The sequence below is a fragment of the Misgurnus anguillicaudatus genome, chromosome 6, assembly GCF_027580225.2.
Source record: "Misgurnus anguillicaudatus chromosome 6, ASM2758022v2, whole genome shotgun sequence".
In the NCBI taxonomy this organism is placed as follows: Eukaryota; Metazoa; Chordata; class Actinopteri; order Cypriniformes; family Cobitidae; genus Misgurnus; species Misgurnus anguillicaudatus.
Genome location: NC_073342.2, coordinates 5,624,963 through 5,647,578, shown reverse-complemented (window position 1 = coordinate 5,647,578; position 22,616 = coordinate 5,624,963). Strand labels below are relative to the sequence as shown.

Genomic DNA, 22,616 nt, shown 5'->3' with positions numbered 1-22,616 from the left:
TATAGGCTACATTGTTTAATTTAAATGAGTTATTTTTCTATATTTTGTGCACAAAAGCTTAACCCTCTAGGCGCCACGGTCGACTTTTGTCGACAAGATGCGTCACTGAATGTAACTGCCGATTTTGTCACATAGGGTGTCAAATTTCGTTCATCCCCCCCCTCCACTAGATGGCAGACATGTCATACTTTATACCCGACTCAGAAAAATATAATGCTTCTATTCAAACTCTTAGAGCAAGAGCGCATTGAAGTGCGCAACAGCAAAGCTAGTGTGCAAGTGAGTCATTTTATCACAGCGATAACCTCAGCGAGTTTTTTCAATACATGATCATATAATGGCATCAAAAAAGCTTACCTGCAATGAAGTATTGGGTCTTATATTCGCTGACAATGATTATGAAGTGGAATATCTGCCTTCAGATGATGCTGGTGATTCATTTAGTGACCACGATTCAGACGCGCCCCTGCTTTGCAATCGTGCGGCTGGACAAAGTGAAAGTGTAGCTAAGTTATACACCAAGCACATGATGAATCCTTTGCCCAATGTCAGTGGTGGGAATGTTACACGGGGTCGGAGAATTCATCGGGTTAGCGGGCGTGTTACAGGTGTGGGGAATGAGGCTGGAGGTAATATGCGCGTCCAGTCTTTTTACCGTGCAAGCAATGTAGAGCGAGCTGCGTCTTCCCGAGCGGGCCCTGGGAGTCTGTCGGGCGAGCGGATGACTTCCAGTGCTCCGTCCCATGCACACAATCATGGCGACAGTAAAGGCAATAGTCCCAGCTGTGCAAATTCTCTCCACTCGGGGCGCATGCGAGGCAGATCTGGCCATGCTGCTCGTAGCAGGAGCAGAGGCGGAGTTACATTACACGGGGCAGAGGAGCCATTATGCATAACGTTATCGGCGCGCAGATCAGTTTGTTTACTACCTACTATTTACCTGAGCATTCAGTATTGTGCAATATAACATACAGAAGGCGAGGGACATTTCGGGGGGAAAGAAGTGCTGCATTTTATTATTCAAACATGTGACTTTTCATGAAAATTCAAGATGGCTGCCACATATGACGTCATAATATGCAAATTTAATGATTAAATTTAATTTTATTTTATTTCCCTCCATAAAGTGTTTCATCCTTAATATTTCTCTAATTTACAGAAAGTCTCTATCTCTTATCACGTTTAAGATATAGCCTTTTGAAAGTAACATGTCAAAATTAAATGTTTTAGGAAAAAACCTCTGGCGCCTAAAGGGTTAATTTCCACCAGGCTGATTGCACTGTACATGGTTGATTTAACATAAATTAGGCAGTGTGTTGTTATTTATTTCAAACTGTGCTCTGCGGAGAGTTTTCATTATTATAATTGAAGTTTCTTTTACTTTTAACCTAATTTATTTTCAGGTGAACTGTTTTTGCACTGCTGACTAACCTGAATAAGACAGGTTATTGTCTATGCTGGCCTGGTTTGTCCAGCCTTTATTGAGCTCTTTTGGTTGAACATGATGTTTAGACATTGTTTTGTTATTGCCTTCGTCTATGCTGGCCTGGTTTGTCCAGCCTTTATTGAGCTCTGTTGGTTGAACATGTAGACATTGTTTTATTATTGCCTTTGCTGAAAAGTAAAGGTGTTACTATTTTTGCAATTTGTCTGTTCTTTTTTTCTACTAAAAGGTTTAATTATTATTTAAGTCATTTTATCCTAAGTTAAACTATAGGCCCACCCACTTTTGCCCCCGCCCACCCAAAATACAATTTCTGCCTACGCCCCGGTTACAAAGTAACGCGTTACTGTAACTCCACTACTTATAGCAGCAACGAGCATATAACGAAGTATTTTTTTAAATCAAGTAACGCAATTACAATTACTGAAATTTAAATGAGTTCTTTACTCGCGTTACTCTATTTTGTAAAAAATAGACAAGACATATCTGACGTCGCAGGACCGTAGTTGGCGGCGCAATTAATCATTACACTTCATCATAGCTGACAGTGCATTTAGAATGAACATGAAAAATCTAAACGGGACAACATACCTTTGTTTAAAAATTGTGCGCAAGTCATAATCCATCCGGTCTCATGTTTGTAAATTATCTTCACCAAGCAATCGCAGTATGACATCAACTTCCATTTGTAGTCCACAAAGGTAATAAATGTGAGAAATGTTCATATATTCTTAGATGTTTACATCGGCTTCATGGAAGAGAACGATCCGCGATTGTTGTTTCCACTAAAATATTCACACTGCGCTGTACGCCCGTGTTAAAACTCCATAGTATGTGTGAGCTCGCTTTTAGTTTTAGTTTCAGTTTCTCCGTATCCAAAAAAACAATCCACTCGCTCTGTGTCTGTCTGACAAAACAATCCACTCGCTCTGTGTCCGTCCGACAAAACAATCCACGTAGCCTACTTCGTTTTCTGATGAAATATCTTCCTTCAATCCTGTGTATCATTTAAGTCCAACAGAAAACAAACAATATATGACCAAAGTCCCTGCCGCAAGCTTCACAAGCTGTGTTCCAATTCAAGGGCTGCACCCTACTAAGCATGCGATAAAAGGTGAGCACTCATCCTTTCAAGGTGCTCAGAAGTTCGCGAAGAGAACTGAAATGAGACGGTCTAACCTTCGGAGGACCCATAATTTGCCTCACCTGCTGCACGCGTATCGCCCCTGTCATCAGGACACAGCGGAGACGTTTCTAACTTATTAAAATAAATATGAAATCAGAAAAATTATAATTTATTTTAGAAAATATGACATGTTGAAACAATTGTCTCAAAATGTTTAAAGAGACATTACACAATTTTAACAGATTATATATTTTTGTAAACATGCAGAATATTTGTCTAAATGGTCTAAATGATATACATAAATTAAATTCAATTTAATTCAATTCAATTTTATTTATATAGCGCTTTTCACAAGTGTTAATTGTTGCAAAGCAGCTTTACATGAGAAGATGTAGAGGAGAACACAGAAAATCAATAGTTAAAATAAGAAGTAGAGATAGCGGCTAAGGTTAAACCATACAAGCGAGCATAGTAATAATGTAACGTATACAGTAAAGTGCTAAGTTAAGCCAAAATTGGCTGACTCTCCCTGGGACGAAAAAACCCTCTAGGAAAAACCCCAATGGGAAAAACTCCTAGAAGGACAAAAACCCTTGGGAGGAATTAATATATATTTATATAGATACTGTAGGGATAGGAGGCGGGTAAGCGTATTAAACTGGTTTAGCCGGTGGTCGTTGGTCGGGCATCGGCTGGTCATCACGTTGAAGGACAGCCAGTGGATCAGTGGTGCGATGACCTTCACAGCAACAGGAACTGGGTCTGTTTGTCTCATTGTCCTCAGGGTCGAGGACGAGACAGGGAGACAAAAACAGAATTCTATTAGCGTAGGGGCCGTTCGCATGTAATGCAAGTGTCATACATTATAGTGGTTTAATTCAGCTCGGTTCCAGACAGGCTAACTATTGCGGTAATAGTATATTACCCATATGAGGTATGTGAGTGCTTTGTTCTAGACAAACTAACTACTGCGGGAAAAGTACATTTACTGGACATTTTATGTGAATGTTTTGTTAAAGAAGAATGTCTTAAGTTTAGATTTATAAATCATAATCCACAGGGCACAAAACTCCGCTGCTCGCTGTGAAGAACCAAAGTCAGATGGCAAAAGTCTCTGAGGGAATATAGTCTTTATAAATCCAATAGCAGGTAGTAAATCCACAGCAGAGAAATAAACATCCACAGCGGAGAAATAAACATCCACAGGAGATCAAACAGCAGCTGTATCTCTGAAATAGCAAACAGCAGATAACACAGACTAATATATTAAAGATAACTTGACTAGACAAGACAAGATACAGCGACATACATAAAAAGCACATCAAGTACATTTAATGACATCAAGTGCATAAAGTGACGGACTCGCAAACACTGAAGGGAAGAGAGAGACTTTTTACTATTGCCGATTGGGGAATAACAAGCTACAGGTGAGGATGACGCAGAGAGGGAATCACACAGAACAGGAACATCTGTGAGAGGCGAGCATGTGAATCTGTGAACTAAACACAAAACAACAAGGAAAAACAGAGCAGTGACAAGACAAGATAAATCCATAAATATATATATATAAATATAAACACATACACATATTCATATATGTGTGTGTGTGTAGGCATATGTGGTTTATGAGACCAATTTTCAGGTTTACATACCAGCATTACAAGACCATTCGGTTTATGAGACCATTTTGTGTGGTCTCGTAATTCTGGAAATTTGAATTGTTATAATTAATGACTAATAATAATTCTAAAAACTATTAATGCTTGTATGTTTACTATATTAATACTTTTATTAAGTATTGTCGCTATTTTACTGTTATGACACTGCCTACCTTTTTTATGACGTTTATAAACATGGTCCTCTTAAACCATGATGTGTATGTGTGAACTCGGAACAGTGCCCCTGTAGGTGGGAATTGGTATTGCGTGGTATACACATTGGCGCCATATTACACACATATTCGCGCCAAATTACACACATATTCGCGCCAAGTGCCATTGACGGAACAGTCAAGAAGATTTGCAGCAGAACAAACGCAGCAGCTGGATCTGTGGGGAAAAAAGTAAGTAATATCTTTTATTTTTTACAAATAGTTGAAACTCGTAGTTAGTTTCAATTGTCAAATGTTCATTTGATGTTATTTAATAACTTAAAACTCTAGTAATGGCGTGTAGCACTGTAACGTTAATGTATAATCAGCTCTGAGACGCAAAGATGATGTAGATCTCAACTAATGTGGTAAATTAATCATTAAGAAATACAATTTGAATGAAATAGTATATCGTTGTAAAATAAAGTGGCCTTTGGCAGAGCAGACTGCTAATATGTAACGGCGCCTAAAAAAAACAATGCTGCGATATATTTTTTCATTTGATCACTTAACAAACTTCAAATAATACAGTAGTTTGACATCTGAGTAAGCACAATTTTCTCTAATGTCGCAGTTCACGCGGTTTGAGTGGAGCTGGCTGAGGTGAACTCTAACACGGGGCAATTGTCTCTCGCTCCCCTGGCCATGGAGCGTGCGATTTTCTCACCATGTCACGATTTCTGTAACTTATTTGATTTGAGACCTCGATTAAAAAAACATTGATTACATGATTTTGCCCGTGGCAGTAACCATAAAACAGGGCGAATATGGCGAATTTCAAGGATGAGAAAACATTAACCATTATGAGACTTCCAAGGCTGCATTATATGTTAAAACCATGAAACGATTAGTCTACAAAGCCGACAATAAATAAAATTGTCGACACATATCTTTGTTGTCGAGTGGTCGTTTTCATCATTCTCATTAGACTTAAACTAATATAAATGCATGTAATATCGTGATTTGACCGCTACGACGCTGTAGCGCTAGAGTGTAATGCAGCCCTAACAAATCTGCGATAGAAGAAGATGGATGAAAAAACACAGCGCAGATTATGGCGAAGTGCAAATGAAAGTTTTACAACACTTAAAACCAAGAATGCTGTCGTGTGTAATACATAAAAGACAGATATTGCCTTTCACGGGAGCACATGGTGCATGTTGGAGCACTTAGGTGGGAGGTAACTAGCCCTAAATCTCTTTATTAGATAAACGAGAATGCAGTACTACCTATAATAATAATAATAATAATAACATTAATAATATAATGGTTACACTTTATAATAAGGGTCCATGAATCATAATGAACTTATTTTTACTTCAGCCTGAACTAATGCTGAGTAATGCATGTACTAATTATAAATTAATAAGGATTCATCATTAAGTACAACATAACATGTTTTTTAGTTGTTAGTTAATGAATAAATAAACAATGAATTTATGTGTTGAGTCATGTAATAGTTAATGATGACTCATTATTAGTTTATAACTAGTACATGCTCAGCATTACTTCATATTTCAGTAAGAATTCATTTACATCAGTTCATGATTCATGGACCCTTATTATAAAATGTTACCAATATAATTACAGTAATGTGATGATTTATTTTTCAAAGATTAAAGCCTTTATCGAGCCTAGGAATTTGGATAGTGATAATAAATAGTGTTATTATAGTAACTCTTTTAGATACTATGGTCTGTTTTAGAAAATAAGTTCTTAATACTGCGGACAAGAGATGTTTGGGTTAAAAAATATTTTGTCTGTAATGCTGCTTAGTTTTTGTTTATTTAAATTTTTTAATATATTTAAACAATGCTTAGAAAACATTTGTGTATAATTTGATCTAGACAGAAATCTGAAAACTTAAGAGAACGACCTGCCCAAAATTCATTAAAACAACTATTTCATATGCTGAAGTGATTTTCTTTTTCATTTATTATTAGTAAGAATATGTAAAACATAATGTATTAACTGATTAAAAAAGCTGAATAATAGTTCAACACGCACTGATTAGTCATCAAAATAATCGATGATCAGGTGATGGTCTAATAATCGATAGATTATTCGATTATCAAAATAATAGTTTATTCCAGCCATAATTAAAAATTATAATAAAGTATAATGCTATTGTGAATTCACAAACACTGATTCAACTAAATAAATATATGCAGTGTCAATTTCAGTTAGAATTACATATAGCTAATGATAAAATCTTTTATATTAGTAACCATGAATATGAAAAAGCAGCCATTTTGAAACAAAGCATTAACAAATTCTCTCAACTTAAGCACTTTATTAATATTATACTGTTTACCTGTAAAGATTTACTTGACATGATATTTTGTAGTGATTCGGAGTCATCGGAGAAGAGGACCAAATCCTCTGAAAGATGCAGAAATCCATGAACAAAAGGGCAAGGACAAAGACAACATAACCAGAAAATACATTAATCCCATCAAAGGTAAGTTTTTCTTTGTGTGTGTGTTGCCCATAAATAGGGCTGTGCAAAAATATTGACACAGCTAACTATCGTGATAGTTAGCTGTATCAATAGTGTATCGATATTTCGAACTCTACTATCGATATTTTAAAAACCCATCAGATTCCTCTGTGTGCGTCAAACGACCTTCTCTTCCGCTGCTGTAGTTTTCACTGTCCAGGTGTCTGCCATATACGGCCATTCAGCCAATGTCTCAGAAGTTAGAGGGAGTGAGAATATGGCACAAAATGTAAAAATACCTGCAGCTTTCAAAGAGCTGTTCAGCTTGAAAAAGTATTGCAATGTATCGCAACATGCAACCTATTGTATTGTATCGTGATACGTATCGTATCATGACCCATGTATCATGATACGTATTGTATCAGGAGGCCCTTGCCAATACCCAGCCCTACCCATAAATCTCTCTTACTTCGTTGAGTACTGCTGAGTCACGTACAATAGTCACATGTGTCCTCATAAACTATGAGTAAACACACACAAGTCGTGTAAAGTTATAGTCTACTGCTGAGTCGCATACAATAGTCGCATTTGTCCTCATAAACCATGAGTAAAAAGTGTTGTAAAGTTAAAGTCTACCGCTGAGTCGCATACAGGGCTCGACATTAAGGCTTGTCCGGGCCAAGTGGATTTTTTGTAGGACAAGTGTAAGAGAAAATTAGTTGTCCGACTGGACAAGTTAAATTTCAAACAATGTTACTTAACGTTATGTGCCGTTAACGACAGAGCAGGGAAACACAGAGCGGAATATTGAACAGAGAGCGCGGCGAAAAGTATTAAGTATTTTTACTCGTACTGAATGTTGGCTCAAAGATGCACTAGTCCTCAACACAAAGAGAGATTGTAGGTCAGTGAAAACCAAGATAGTTTATTTATGAGGTTTTACTTCCTAATATAGAAAAGAAATCAAACACCTCAAAATTTTGACCTGGCAGAACAAACACAGATTAAACATTGTCATAGTCTTTTGACCAAAATTTAATTAAGTTTTAGTCATATTTTTGTCATCTGAATTGATTTAGTTTTAGTCTAATTTTATTTAACTAAATGCCATGAGATTTTAGTCTAGAAATCTACATTAAATTGAATTTAAACCCATTTAATTTTAGTCTAGTGTCATTGTGTACTTGAATGTGTCATGCTGACAAATATATAGCCTAACTTTGTGATATAAATATATGGTAACACTTTACAATAAGGTTCATTAGTTAACATTAGTTAGCTACATTAGTTAACATGAACTTATAATGAACTGCACTTATACAGCATTTATTAATCTTTGTTAATGTTAATTTCAACAATTACTAATACTTTATTAAAATCTTGTTAACATTAGTTAATGCACTCTAAACTAACAAGAACAAACAATTAAAGCTTAAATTTTTATTAACTAACATTAACAAAGGATGAATAAATACTGTAACAAATGTATTGCTCATGGTTTGTTCAAGTTAGTTCATACATTAACTAATGTTAACTAATGAACCTTATTGTAAAGTGTTACCAAATATTCTTATATAGGCATATCCTAAAAAAGTTATAATCTTCATATTTCAGAAATTCCAGTATTAGAGTCCAGGAGGTTGTTACAGTTAATAAACAGTAACAGAAATTTGATGATGCATATTAAAAATGTGAAGTTGTTCATTTGAAAGATTAATTGAAAACACATGTAGTAGATGTTACACCACTATCTTGCATTAAGTGCACTACATTTCTTCAGTCATGCATCCCTTTTTACAGTAAATACATTACAGCATACTTGATTAAATGTGAGGACAGTGAAATTGTACACTTATTATCAATCTTATTACTTAAGTTACAAACACAATGAGTACAGGACAACGCTGGTTTATTTAGGCTTATATAGTAAGTTATATCAAGTTATGTACCAGCTTAGGTTAGCTGATAAAGTAGCATCAGTTTATAAAACATTTGTGCTTGCCTTTGAGTTGCGGGTTGACCCTCCTGCAATCGCGCTTCACGTTTGTTTTGATCGTAGCATCACAAGTTTAACAAAGGGTCCCTCCTTGACAGAAGCAAATGTGATATGCATCCATATGTTTGCTCTTTATCTCTTCTCTCAGACCTGACGCAAACTTTTCTCTACAGTTTATGACATACGCAGCACGCAGATGTCCTGCTACGGTGGCTCAACGCAAGCCATTCAGCATTTGACATCAAAATACCGCGAGACCAGACTTCTCCATATGCATTTGATTCGCTCTCGCAGTATTTTGATTTCATACGATTGCCCTGCGTAGCGCCACATGAAGTCCCTCAGTTATGTGTGTGCGTCTAACCTCGCGACCACAGATTCTATCCATCATCAACCTCTGACACTTTCGTCTCGCTTTTATTCATTGACGAATAAACAATGTAGCGAGTAATGGTAAGTGTTATTTCAAATGTAGTGGAGTTAAGAGTACAAATACCCATTCAAATATGTAATTGAGTAGAGAGTAAAAGTTGCTTATATTTTTGATACTCAGTACAAGTACAAAGTAGTAGGGCTGTCAAAATTGCTCAAAAATGACGTTCGAATATTCTCCCTAAAAAACCCACAAATATTCGAACTATTCGAATATCTGGTTGCCCATTTTTTCAACGACGTTAACGACGTTTAACGACGCATTACGTCAATAACAGGACAAATTAATATAAAGAGACATAATTACTTCTATAGGTAGTCTATTTAAGTTTAAACATATTTGACAAGTATATTACATACACAAAACAAGTAAATCAAGAGACATCAAAGTGAAAGGCTGCTCCATCCACGACACTGATCGGTCTCATGTCCTTACAAATGAACGAAATTAATTTCTCCGTTATGACCTCTTGTCGTGTTGCAGACAAAGAGCTTGTGGCGGGCTATGCAAAGTAAGTGTTAAGACGTGACTGTTTAGCTGGAGTTCCACACATTGTGGTCTTGTACACACTGCAAACTTTCAGGAGTGACAACCGCATTTAAATGTGAAAATGTGATGATTGACACGGAGATAACCATATCAACGGTCTGCCGTCTCACGTGCTTATCACTCACAGCATTGATGAAAATAATTTAACAGCATTATGTTTTGCAATAAACCTCCGTCGTGTCGTTGTGTATCGTACGCATTTGTGAGGCTGCGCGCGCTCTTGCAGTGTTGCCATGTCCTCGTCTTTTTTGTACTCACATACCATTTTAGCGCTTAACCGTTAATGGCTTTTGGCTCATGAAGCGATCAAGTTTTTGGTGTTGTTAAAATGTGAAGGTGCCAGTCCCAATATTTTGATCTTTGAGGTAAAGCGATTGGATTTATTTTGGTTTATTATTGGATTTTTCTTGTTCGCTGTTTTTTTAGTGCAAGATCTGGCAACACTGAGCAGCAAACGCTTGTGCCTCTGTCATTCTCTGTACCGCGCATACAGAAGTCTTTTCCCCCTTGTAATAATTTATTTCTTCAGAAGGGAGACCTGTCATGTCCATGATGCACGTTTAAACACTTTATTAACTACTAGTTGTTCAGTTCGGTTATGTAGGCTACACACTATGCAAAGTTTTTGTAAACGCGGTTGTCACTGCAGTTTGCGGGAGTTAATGCGGTTGTAGAATGCGATTGTTAGTCCCGTAAATTACTGAAGTTTGTGTGTACAGAACAGGATTAAGCATTAAAAGTTGAAGTGACAAACTAATTAATATGTACAGGATGCCACGCTCATCATTTGGGTGCACATTTTCGAGATGTGACATCATGTTGCTAGTGGTTGAATGGTATGCTAACAACTTTATCTCGCGGCTCAACAATTTTACCTCCTACCGACCAAAATCCAAAGTACTTCCAGACATAGCTTTTTAGATTTTTGGGGGTTAAAATCGCTTTCTCTGCTGCGGTCGACTTTCTGCCATTTTCCATGCAAGACGCGTCAACTTTTAACAGTGACAGACAGTGTGACTACTGTGACCTGTCCCTGAACCAGGCGCACTAGTGCGCCCACTCACAAAGCCCAACATAGCAGACAGCCACGACTCTACTACCGCGGGCTTTATAAAAAAAAATTATTTGAATCTTAATTTTCATATTCGAAATTCTTTTTTTTAACTATTAGAATATATATTCGAATTTAGAATGTTCGTTGACAGCCATACAAAGTAGCCCAAAAAATAATTAAGTACAGTAACTAATTACATTTACTTAATAGGGGTGTGACGAGATCTTGTGTGACGAGATCTCGCGAGATTAAATGTGTTTCGCGAGATTACATGTTTCTCGCGAGATTTCTTGTGGAGGTGCTGGCCGTTTTTTTAAGTAAAAGACTGCATCCTTCGGAGGTCGCATTTTTAAAATGTATTTACTTCATCACTGTCTTATTAGAGACTATTAACATTTATAAAGTGTACTAATTATTTAGTTAATCGCAAATTGTTGTAATATGCTCACGACTTGCGAATCTAATGCTCAGTTAATGATCTGAAATAAACCTTGATGACGTATGCAGCCTGCATATGCGACCTCCGGAGGATGCAGCTTTCTGTTTGACCCTTTTACAGTGCATGCATTATATTTGTCTTTTACTGCGTTTGCTTTTTTGTTTGGGTTTCCAATAATGTTCGTTTGGGAGCTCGTGTGAAGTCTGAGACTCATACAAATGGTTATTTTACCAGACCATCAGGGCAGCAATAATATGTTGTGTTTGTCTGTCGATCAGTGTCAGATGTGAAGTCTCAGCTGATTAAACCCTCACACAGAGTTTACATGATTTAATGTCTGCATGTTCTTGCTCAAAAAATGACTGACTGTATAATTTCTAGTTTAAAGAAATGGACATTAAATATTAATATGGATTTAAACATTGTTTGACTAAAAATAAGTTTCTCTCCGTCTAAAGTGAAAGTGAAAGTGAAGATAGCGTCCGCGAGACGAGTCCTCTATCGCCCCCTGCAGACATTTGTTATAATACATACATAATGCTTTTTATTTATAGGCTACAAAATGTTGTTTAATGTAACTTGGTTTTAATACTCTATTTGAACCAATTATTATTGCATCTTCGTTATTATGTAATTTTAAATGCTACTGCTCACTTGGGTCAGCTGCTTATGATGCTGGATTTATTTCAGATGCTATGAGTCCAAGACACGCGCATTAAGTCAAAGACACACGCATTAAGTCCATGTGCATTAAGTCCATGTGCGTGCATGAAGGAATCCTCTCTCCACAAGCTCTCGCGTTAAGTGAAGCCCACAAACCCCCATGCGAGTTGTGCAATGTGCATGTTAATGTTAAACTATAATAATAATAATAATAATAAATAATGGCATATCATTTTTGTCTTAAAAAAAATGTAAAAATCGAGAATCGGATCGAATCGTGACCTTAGAATCGAAAATGTAATCGAATCGAGGATTTGGAGAATCGTGACACCCCTACACACAAGTGTTGTCAGGGAACTACACTAACCTTTTCCACTGGTGGCACTTGCGCTTCTAACTTTTTCAGTTACTGGCGCAAAACATTATTTGGTCGGACAAATTAGTTATATTATGGATAATAATGAAACTGTATTGCATACAGATGTGCTTTTAATTTTACTTGCCATTTTTTAAACCACATGCTGCCTTGTGTTGCAGTGTTTCCCACGGATGTGAAATTTACTTGTGGTGGTAGCCTGTGAAAAGGGCAATCATTATCCACCGACAAAATATGGTCTACTATACTGCCCTCCAAAGGCTAAGTGCAGTATCTACGCAAACACTGAAACTGAGAAAAATGGCTTTAAAGTTTTTTACACCAGCCAGTCAAACATGTTACTGCAATTTTGGCACACACATTTCTCTGAAATGGGACAAAATTTAACCAGGAGACTTTGTCACAAGACACAACAGATCTCACAAAGCCCATTTTAACCCTTAACTCAATTTTGACCAAATGCGTAGTTACTGCGCTTTCGCTTTGTAGGGCAGAATACATGTCACAAAGAATACTTTGATTTATTCAACATTAATATTAATTTCACATTATAGGTCATTAATCTTAATTAATTTTTTAACAAAGCTGACTGTTTGTCAAATCACCAAAAAACACATACTGTTTTGCACCTATATATGAAGCAATTAGACCCCTTTATATTCAAACTCAATATATACAATACTATGTATATTATATTAATAGACAGTGCAGATATAGATTATAAATGTGACTGATGTTATGATGGTTATAATTTTTATTTGATAGGCACTTTTACTGCTTCTGCTCTTTCTATTTCTCTCTTGCAGATTAAAAAAGCTTAATCCACTCATTATTTCAGATGTAAAAGTCTACTTGCGGTCCCGGTGACAGGTGACTTTACAGTTACAGCTTTGCGTTTTTAATATCTTGAGTCAGCTTGAGCTTTGCTCGTAATGCTTGACATTGGCATTGCTTTTTTGCCACCATATTTGTGCAAACTTTTTAGAAAAGATATGGTTTATTAATAATAAGATTATAAAAAATGGGAAGAAGAAAATTCAGTGCGTGGTCGTAACAAGAGCAAGTTGTTATCGCCATAGAAACCGGGAGGCACGCCGAAACTGCACTCGAGCTTTAGCGCGGTAGTGCTCGCGGCCGCTCTCCGATTGACTCGGGTTTTACACAAAATATTAATCAGACTTGGGACCCAAAGTAATAGGACCGACCCCGACGCGACTGACTATTTAAATATAACCCGGAACTGCACGGGTCTCGGGTATTCCGCGAAGACCTCCTAATGGTAAAACTCTGCTCAAGTTCAGACACATGAAAGGATACAATGTGACACTTGCTTCCCGTCGCACCGACCCAATTCATTGAGAAACAGAAAGCACGCGAACGCTCACCGGGAGAGACACGATGTGCTCGCACGCAAAATGAAGCCAACTTGATTTGTTGAAGGCTCAGGGGACGTTATAAAACGTATTCTTAAAATAAACATTTCTGTTTAAATAAATGCTCATAGTAAATTGTAGCATATTGCCTAAAACATGACGTAGGTACAAAAATAATCAGTGATACATTTGCCCCCATTAAAAATTAGGGTTGCAACTTGCAATGGCATTTCAAGAGGTCGCATATGCGACCAAAACGGTCGCAGTGTAGTTCCCTGGTTGTAAAGTTATAGTCTACCGCTGAGTCACATACAATAGTCACATGTGTCCTCCTAAACCATGACTTAACACACACGTACAATAGTCACATGAGTGAACACACACAAGTGTTGTAAAGGTAAAGTCTACTGCTGAGTCGCATACAATAGTCACATGTGTCCTCATAAACCATGAGTCAACACACACAAGTGTTGTAAAGTTAGTCTACTGCTGTGTCACGTTCAATAGTCACATGTGTCCTCATAAACCATGAGTAAACACACACAAGTGTTGTAAAGTTAAAGTCTACCGCTGAGTCGCATACAATTGTCACATGTGTCCTCATAAACCATGAGTCAACACACACAAGTGTTGTAAAGTTAGTCTACTGCTGAGTCACGTTCAATAGCCACATGTGTCCTCATAAACCATGAGTAAACACACACAAGTGTTGTAAAGTTAAAGTCTACTGCTGAGTCACGTACAATAGTCACATGTGTCCTTATAAACCATGAGCAAACACACACAAGTGTTGTAAAGTTAGTCTACTGCTGTGTCACGTTCAATAGCCACATGTGTCCTCATAAACCATGAGTAAACACACACAAATGTTGTAAACTTATAGTCTACTGCTAAGTCACATTATAGCTCATTTCTCTTTTTTTTCTGTCTTCCAGCTCGTCCATGAGCCTGTCGTTTCAGGAAGTGAAGTCACATCTCCTAAAGAGGTTTGTTAATAATTTTTGTGACACACGTGTTATAATTTGATCTGAAGTGAAATTTTCTAATTCCTACTAAATGTGATTCCGCAGTTAACATGTTAAAACACCTGTGTGTTAACAGTATATGGAAAGGCTTGTGTCCTCATAAACCATGAGTAAACACACACAAGTGTTGTAAAGTTAAAGTCAACTGCTGAGTCACGTACAACAGTCACATGTGTCCTCATAAACCATGAGTAAACGAACACAAGTGTTGTAAAGTTAAAGTCTACTGCTGAGTCACGTTCAATAGTCACATGTGTCCTCATAAACCATGAGTAAACACACACAAGTGTTGTAAAGTTAGTCTACTGCTGTGTCACGTTCAATAGCCACATGTGTCCTCATAAACCATGAGTAAACACACACAAATGTTGTAAACTTATAGTCTACCGCTAAGTCACATTATAGCTCATTTCTCTTTTTTTTCTGTCTTCCAGCTCGTCCATGAGCCTGTCGTTTCAGGAAGTGAAGTCACATCTCCTAAAGAGGTTTGTTAATAATTTTGTCAAATTTGTGACACACGTGTTATAATTTGATCTGAAGTGAAATTTTCTAATTCCTACTAAATGTGATTCCACAGTTAACATGTTAAAACACCTGTGTGTTAACAGTATATGGAAAGGCTTGTGTCCTCATAAACCATGAGTAAACACACAGAAGTCTTGTAAAGTTATAGTCTACTGTTGAGTCACGTACAATAGTCACATGTGTCCTCATAAACCATGAGTAAACACACACAAGTGTTGTAAAGTTAAAGTCTACTGCTTAGTCAAGTACAATAGTCACATGTGTCCTCATAAACCATGAGTAAACACACATGTACAATAGTCACATGTGTCTTCATAAACCATGAGTAAACACACACGTACAATAGTCATGTGTCTTCATAAACCATGAGTAAACACACACGTACAATAGTCACATGTGTCCTCATAAACCATGAGTAAACACACACGTACAATAGTCACATGTGTCCTCATAAACCATGAGTAAACACACACAAGTGTTGTAAAGGTAAAGTCTACTGCTGAGTCACGTACAATAGTCACACATGTCCTTATAAACCATGAGTAAACACACACAAGTGTTGTAAAGGTAAAGTCTACTGCTGAGTCACGTACAATAGTCACATGTGTCCTTATAAACCATGAGAAAACACACACAAGTGTTGTAAAGTTAAAGTCTACTGCTGAGTCACGTACAATAGTCACACATGTCCTTATAAACCATGAGTAAACACACACAAGTGTTGTAAAGGTAAAGTCTACTGCTGAGTCACGTACAATAGTCATGTCCTCATAAACCATGAGTAAACACACACAAGTGTTGTAAAGTTAAAGTCTACTGCTGAGTCACGTACAATAGTCACACATGTCCTCATAAACCATGAGTAAACACACACAAGTGTTGTAAAGTTAAAGTCAACTGCTGAGTCACGTACAATAGTCACATGTCCTCAGTCACACACAAGTGTTGTAAAGTTAAAGTCTACTACTGAGTCACGTACAATAGTCACACATGTCCTCATAAACCATGAGTAAACACACACAAGTGTTGTAAAGTTAAAGTCAACTGCTGAGTCACATACAATAGTCACATGTGTCCTCCTAAACCATGACTTAACACACACGTACAATAGTCACATGAGTGAACACACACAAGTGTTGTAAAGGTAAAGTCTACTGCTGAGTCGCATACAATAGTCACATGTGTCCTCATAAACCATGAGTAAACACACACAAGTGTTGTAAAGTTAAAGTCTACCGCTGAGTCGCATACAATAGTCACATGTGTCCTCATAAACCATGAGTAAACACACACAAGTGTTGTAAAGTTAAAGTCTACTGCTGAGTCACGTACAATAGTCACATGTGTCCTCATAAACCATGAGTAAACACACACAAGTGTTGTAAAGTTAGTCTACTGCTGAGTCACGTTCAATAGCCACATGTGTCCTCATAAACCATGAGTAAACACACACAAGTGTTGTAAAGTTAAAGTCAACTGCTGAGTCACGTACAATAGTCACATGTGTCCTCATAAACCATGAGTAAACGAACACAAGTGTTGTAAAGTTAAAGTCTACTGTTGAGTCACGTACAATAGTCACATGTGTCCTCATAAAACATGAGTAAACACACACAAGTGTTGTAAAGTTAGTCTACTGCTGTGTCACGTTCAATAGCCACATGTGTCCTCATAAACCATGAGTAAACACACACAAATGTTGTAAACTTATAGTCTACCGCTAAGTCACATTATAGCTCATTTCTCTTTTTTTCTGTCTTCCAGCTCGTCCATGAGCCTGTCGTTTCAGGAAGTGAAGTCACATCTCCTAAAGAGGTTTGTTAATAATTTTGTCAAATTTGTGACACACGTGTTATAATTTGATCTGAAGTGAAATTTTCTAATTCCTACTAAATGTGATTCCGCAGTTAACATGTTAAAACACCTGTGTGTTAACAGTATACGGAAAGGCTTGTGTCCTCATAAACCATGAGTAAACACACACAAGTGTTGTAAAGTTAAAGTCTACTGCTGAGTCACGTACAATAGTCACACATGTCCTCATAAACCATGAGTAAACACACACAAGTGTTGTAAAGTTAAAGTCTACTGCTGAGTCACGTACAATAGTCACACATGTCCTCATAAACCATGAGTAAACACACACAAGTGTTGTAAAGTTAAAGTCTACTGCTGAGTCACGTACAATAGTCACATGTGTTCTTATAAACCATGAGAAAACACACACAAGTGTTGTAAAGTTAAAGTCTACTGCTGAGTCACGTACAATAGTCACATGTGTCCTTATAAACCATGAGTGAACACACACAAGTGTTGTAAAGTTAAAGTCTACTGCTGAGTCACGTACAATAGTCACACATGTCCTCATAAACCATGAGTAAACACACACAAGTGTTGTAAAGTTAAAGTCTACTGCTGAGTCACGTACAATAGTCACATGTGTTCTTATAAACCATGAGAAAACACACACAAGTGTTGTAAAGTTAAAGTCTACTGCTGAGTCACGTACAATAGTCACACATGTCCTCATAAACCATGAGTAAACACACACAAGTGTTGTAAAGTTAAAGTCTACTGCTGAGTCACGTACAATAGTCACACATGTCCTCATAAACCATGAGTAAACACACACAAGTCTTGTAAAGTTATAGTCTACTTGCTGAGTCACGTACAATAGTCACATGTGTCCTCATAAACCATGAGTAAACACACACAAGTGTTGTAAAGTTAAAGTCAACTGCTGAGTCACGTACAATAGTCACATGTGTCCTCATAAACCATGAGTAAAAAGTGTTGTAAAGTTAAAGTCAACTGCTGAGTCACGTACAATAGTCACATGTGTCCTCATAAACCATGAGTAAACAAACACAAGTGTTGTAAAGTTAAAGTCAACTGCTGAGTCACGTACAATAGTCACATGTGTCCTCATAAACCATGAGTAATCACACACAAGTGTTGTAAAGTTAAAGTCTTCCGCTGAGTCACATTATAGCTCATTTCTCTTCTTTTTCTGTCTTCCAGCTCGTCCATGAGCCTGTCGTTTCAGGAAGTGAAGTCACATCTCCTAAAGAGGTTTGTTAATAATTTTGTCAAATTTGTGTCACACGTGTTATAATTTGATCTGAAGTGAAATTTTCAAATTCCTACTAAATGTGATTCCGCAGTTAACATATTAAAACACCTGTGTGTTAACAGTATACGGAAAGGCTTGTGTCCTCATAAACCATGAGTAAACACACACAAGTGTTGTAAAGTTAGTCTCCTGCTGTGTCACGTTCAATAGTCATATGTGTCCTCATAAACCATGAGTAAACACGCACAAGTGTTGTAAAGGTAAAGTCTACTGCTGAGTCACGTACAATAGTCATGTGTCTTCATAAACCATGAGTAAACACACACGTACAATAGTCACATGTGTCCTCATAAACCATGAGTAAACACACACGTACAATAGTCACACATGTCCTCATAAACCATGAGTAAACACACACAAGTGTTGTAAAGTTAAAGTCTACTGCTGAGTCACGTACAATAGTCACACATGTCCTCATAAACCATGAGTAAACACACACAAGTGTTGTAAAGTTAAAGTCTACTGCTGAGTCACGTACAATAGTCACATGTGTTCTTATAAACCATGAGAAAACACACACAAGTGTTGTAAAGTTAAAGTCTACTGCTGAGTCACGTACAATAGTCACATGTGTCCTTATAAACCATGAGTAAACACACACAAGTGTTGTAAAGTTAAAGTCTACTGCTGAGTCACGTACAATAGTCACACATGTCCTCATAAACCATGAGTAAACACACACAAGTGTTGTAAAGTTAAAGTCTACTGCTGAGTCACGTACAATAGTCACATGTGTCCTTATAAACCATGAGAAAACACACACAAGTGTTGTAAAGTTAAAGTCTACTGCTGAGTCACGTACAATAGTCACACATGTCCTCATAAACCATGAGTAAACACACACAAGTGTTGTAAAGTTAAAGTCTACTGCTGAGTCACGTACAATAGTCACACATGTCCTCATAAACCATGAGTAAACACACACAAGTCTTGTAAAGTTATAGTCTACTTGCTGAGTCACGTACAATAGTCACATGTGTCCTCATAAACCATGAGTAAACACACACAAGTGTTGTAAAGTTAAAGTCAACTGCTGAGTCACGTACAATAGTCACATGTGTCCTCATAAACCATGAGTAAAAAGTGTTGTAAAGTTAAAGTCAACTGCTGAGTCACGTACAATAGTCACATGTGTCCTCATAAACCATGAGTAAACGAACACAAGTGTTGTAAAGTTAAAGTCAACTGCTGAGTCACGTACAATAGTCACATGTGTCCTCATAAACCATGAGTAATCACACACAAGTGTTGTAAAGTTAAAGTCTTCCGCTGAGTCACATTATAGCTCATTTCTCTTCTTTTTCTGTCTTCCAGCTCGTCCATGAGCCTGTCGTTTCAGGAAGTGAAGTCACATCTCCTAAAGAGGTTTGTTAATAATTTTGTCAAATTTGTGTCACACGTGTTATAATTTGATCTGAAGTGAAATTTTCAAATTCCTACTAAATGTGATTCCGCAGTTAACATATTAAAACACCTGTGTGTTAACAGTATACGGAAAGGCTTGTGTCCTCATAAACCATGAGTAAACACACACAAGTGTTGTAAAGTTAGTCTCCTGCTGTGTCACGTTCAATAGTCATATGTGTCCTCATAAACCATGAGTAAACACGCACAAGTGTTGTAAAGGTAAAGTCTACTGCTGAGTCACGTACAATAGTCACATGTGTCCTCATAAACCATGAGTAAACACACACAAGTGTTGTAAAGTTAGTCTACTGCTGAGTCACGTACAATAGTCACATGTGTCCTCATAAACCATGAGTAAACACACACAAGTGTTGTAAAGGTAAAGTCTACCACTGAGTCACGTACAATAGTCACATGTGTCCTCATAAACCATGAGTAAACACACACAAGTGTTGTAAAGTTAGTCTACTGCTGTGTCACGTTCAATAGTCATATGTGTCCTCATAAACCATGAGTAATCACACACAAGTGTTGTAAAGTTATAGTCTACTACTGAGTCACTTACAATAGTCACATGTGTCCTCATAAACCATGAGTAAACACACACAAGTCTTGTAAAGTTAAAGTCTACTGCTGAGTCACGTACAATAGTCATATGTGTCCTCATAAACCATGAGTAAACACACACAAGTGTTGTAAAGTTATAGTCTACTACTGAGTCACTTACAATAGTCACGTGTGTCCTCATAAACCATGAGTAAACACACACAAGTCTTGTAAAGTTAAAGTCTACTGCTGAGTCACGTACAATAGTCACATGTGTTCTTATAAACCATGAGTAAACACACACAAGTGTTGTAAAGTTAAAGTCTACTGCTGAGTCACGTACAATAGTCACACATGTCCTCATAAACCATGAGTAAACACACACAAGTGTTGTAAAGTTAAAGTCTACTGCTGAGTCACGTACAATAGTCACATGTGTTCTTATAAACCATGAGAAAACACACACAAGTGTTGTAAAGTTAAAGTCTACTGCTGAGTCACGTACAATAGTCACACATGTGTCCTTATAAACCATGAGTAAACACACACAAGTGTTGTAAAGTTAAAGTCTACTGCTGAGTCACGTACAATAGTCACACATGTCCTCATAAACCATGAGTAAACACACACAAGTGTTGTAAAGTTAAAGTCTACTGCTGAGTCACGTACAATAGTCACATGTGTCCTCATAAACCATGAGTAAACACACACGTACAATAGTCACATGTGTCCTCATAAACCATGAGTAAACACACACAAGTGTTGTAAAGTTAAAGTCTACTGCTGAGTCACGTACAATAGTCACATGTGTCCTCATAAACCATGAGTAAACACACACAAGTGTTGTAAAGTTAAAGTCTACTGCTGAGTCACGTACAATAGTCACATGTGTCCTCATAAACCATGAGTAAACACACACAAGTGTTGTAAAGTTAAAGTCTACTGCTGAGTCACGTACAATAGTCACATGTGTTCTCATAAACCATGAGTAAACACACACAAGTGTTGTAAAGTTAAAGTCAACTGCTGAGTCACGTACAATAGTCACATGTGTCCTCATAAACCATGAGTAAACACACACAAGTGTTGTAAAGTTAAAGTCTACTGCTGAGTCACGTACAATAGTCACACATGTCCTCATAAACCATGAGTAAACACACACAAGTGTTGTAAAGTTAAACTCTACTGCTGAGTCACGTACAATAGTCACATGTGTTCTTATAAACCATGAGAAAACACACACAAGTGTTGTAAAGTTAAAGTCTACTGCTGAGTCACGTACAATAGTCACACATGTCCTCATAAACCATGAGTAAACACACACAAGTGTTGTAAAGTTAAAGTCTACTGCTGAGTCACGTACAATAGTCACACATGTCCTCATAAACCATGAGTAAACACACACAAGTCTTGTAAAGTTATAGTCTACTTGCTGAGTCACGTACAATAGTCACATGTGTCCTCATAAACCATGAGTAAACACACACAAGTGTTGTAAAGTTAAAGTCAACTGCTGAGTCACGTACAATAGTCACATGTGTCCTCATAAACCATGAGTAAAAAGTGTTGTAAAGTTAAAGTCAACTGCTGAGTCACGTACAATAGTCACATGTGTCCTCATAAACCATGAGTAAACGAACACAAGTGTTGTAAAGTTAAAGTCAACTGCTGAGTCACGTACAATAGTCACATGTGTCCTCATAAACCATGAGTAATCACACACAAGTGTTGGTACAATAGTCACATGTGTCCTCATAAACCATGAGTAAACACACACAAATGTTGTAAACTTATAGTCTACCGCTAAGTCACATTATAGCTCATTTCTCTTTTTTTCTGTCTTCCAGCTCGTCCATGAGCCTGTCGCTTCAGAAAGTGAAGTCACATCTCCTAAAGAGGTTTGTTAATAATTTTGTGTCACACTTGTTATAATTTGATCTGAAGTGAAATTTTCTAATTCCTACTAAATGTGATTCCGCAGTTAACATGTTAAAACACCTGTGTGTTAACAGTATACGGAAAGGCTTGTGTCCTCATAAACCACGAGTAAACACACACAAGTGTTGTAAAGTTATAGTCTACCCCTGAGTCACATTATAGCTCTTTTTTTTCTGTCTTCCAGCTCGTCCATGAGCTTGTCGTTTCAGAAAGTGAAGTCACATCTCCTAAAGAGGTTTGTTAATAATTTTGTCAAATTTGTGTCACACGTGTTATAAT

The 22,616-nt window shown here is 37.2% G+C and overlaps 1 long non-coding RNA gene across 3 annotated transcripts; it reads left to right on the top strand.

The window, feature by feature from the left end:
* The first annotated feature begins 4,177 nt into the window (after positions 1–4,177).
* On the top strand, positions 4,178–22,286 carry LOC141364245 (uncharacterized). 3 transcript variants are annotated; one of them, XR_012369922.1, is made up of 5 exons: positions 4,178–4,632; positions 6,788–6,901; positions 14,699–14,749; positions 15,223–15,273; positions 22,247–22,286. It is a non-coding gene; the product is annotated as an uncharacterized lncRNA (long non-coding RNA). The 3 variants fall into 3 exon arrangements; XR_012369920.1 differs by having other exon boundaries at positions 4,178–5,620; positions 22,247–22,283; XR_012369921.1 differs by lacking the exon at positions 22,247–22,286 and having other exon boundaries at positions 4,178–5,620; positions 15,223–15,275.
* Positions 22,287–22,616: the final 330 nt, after the last annotated feature.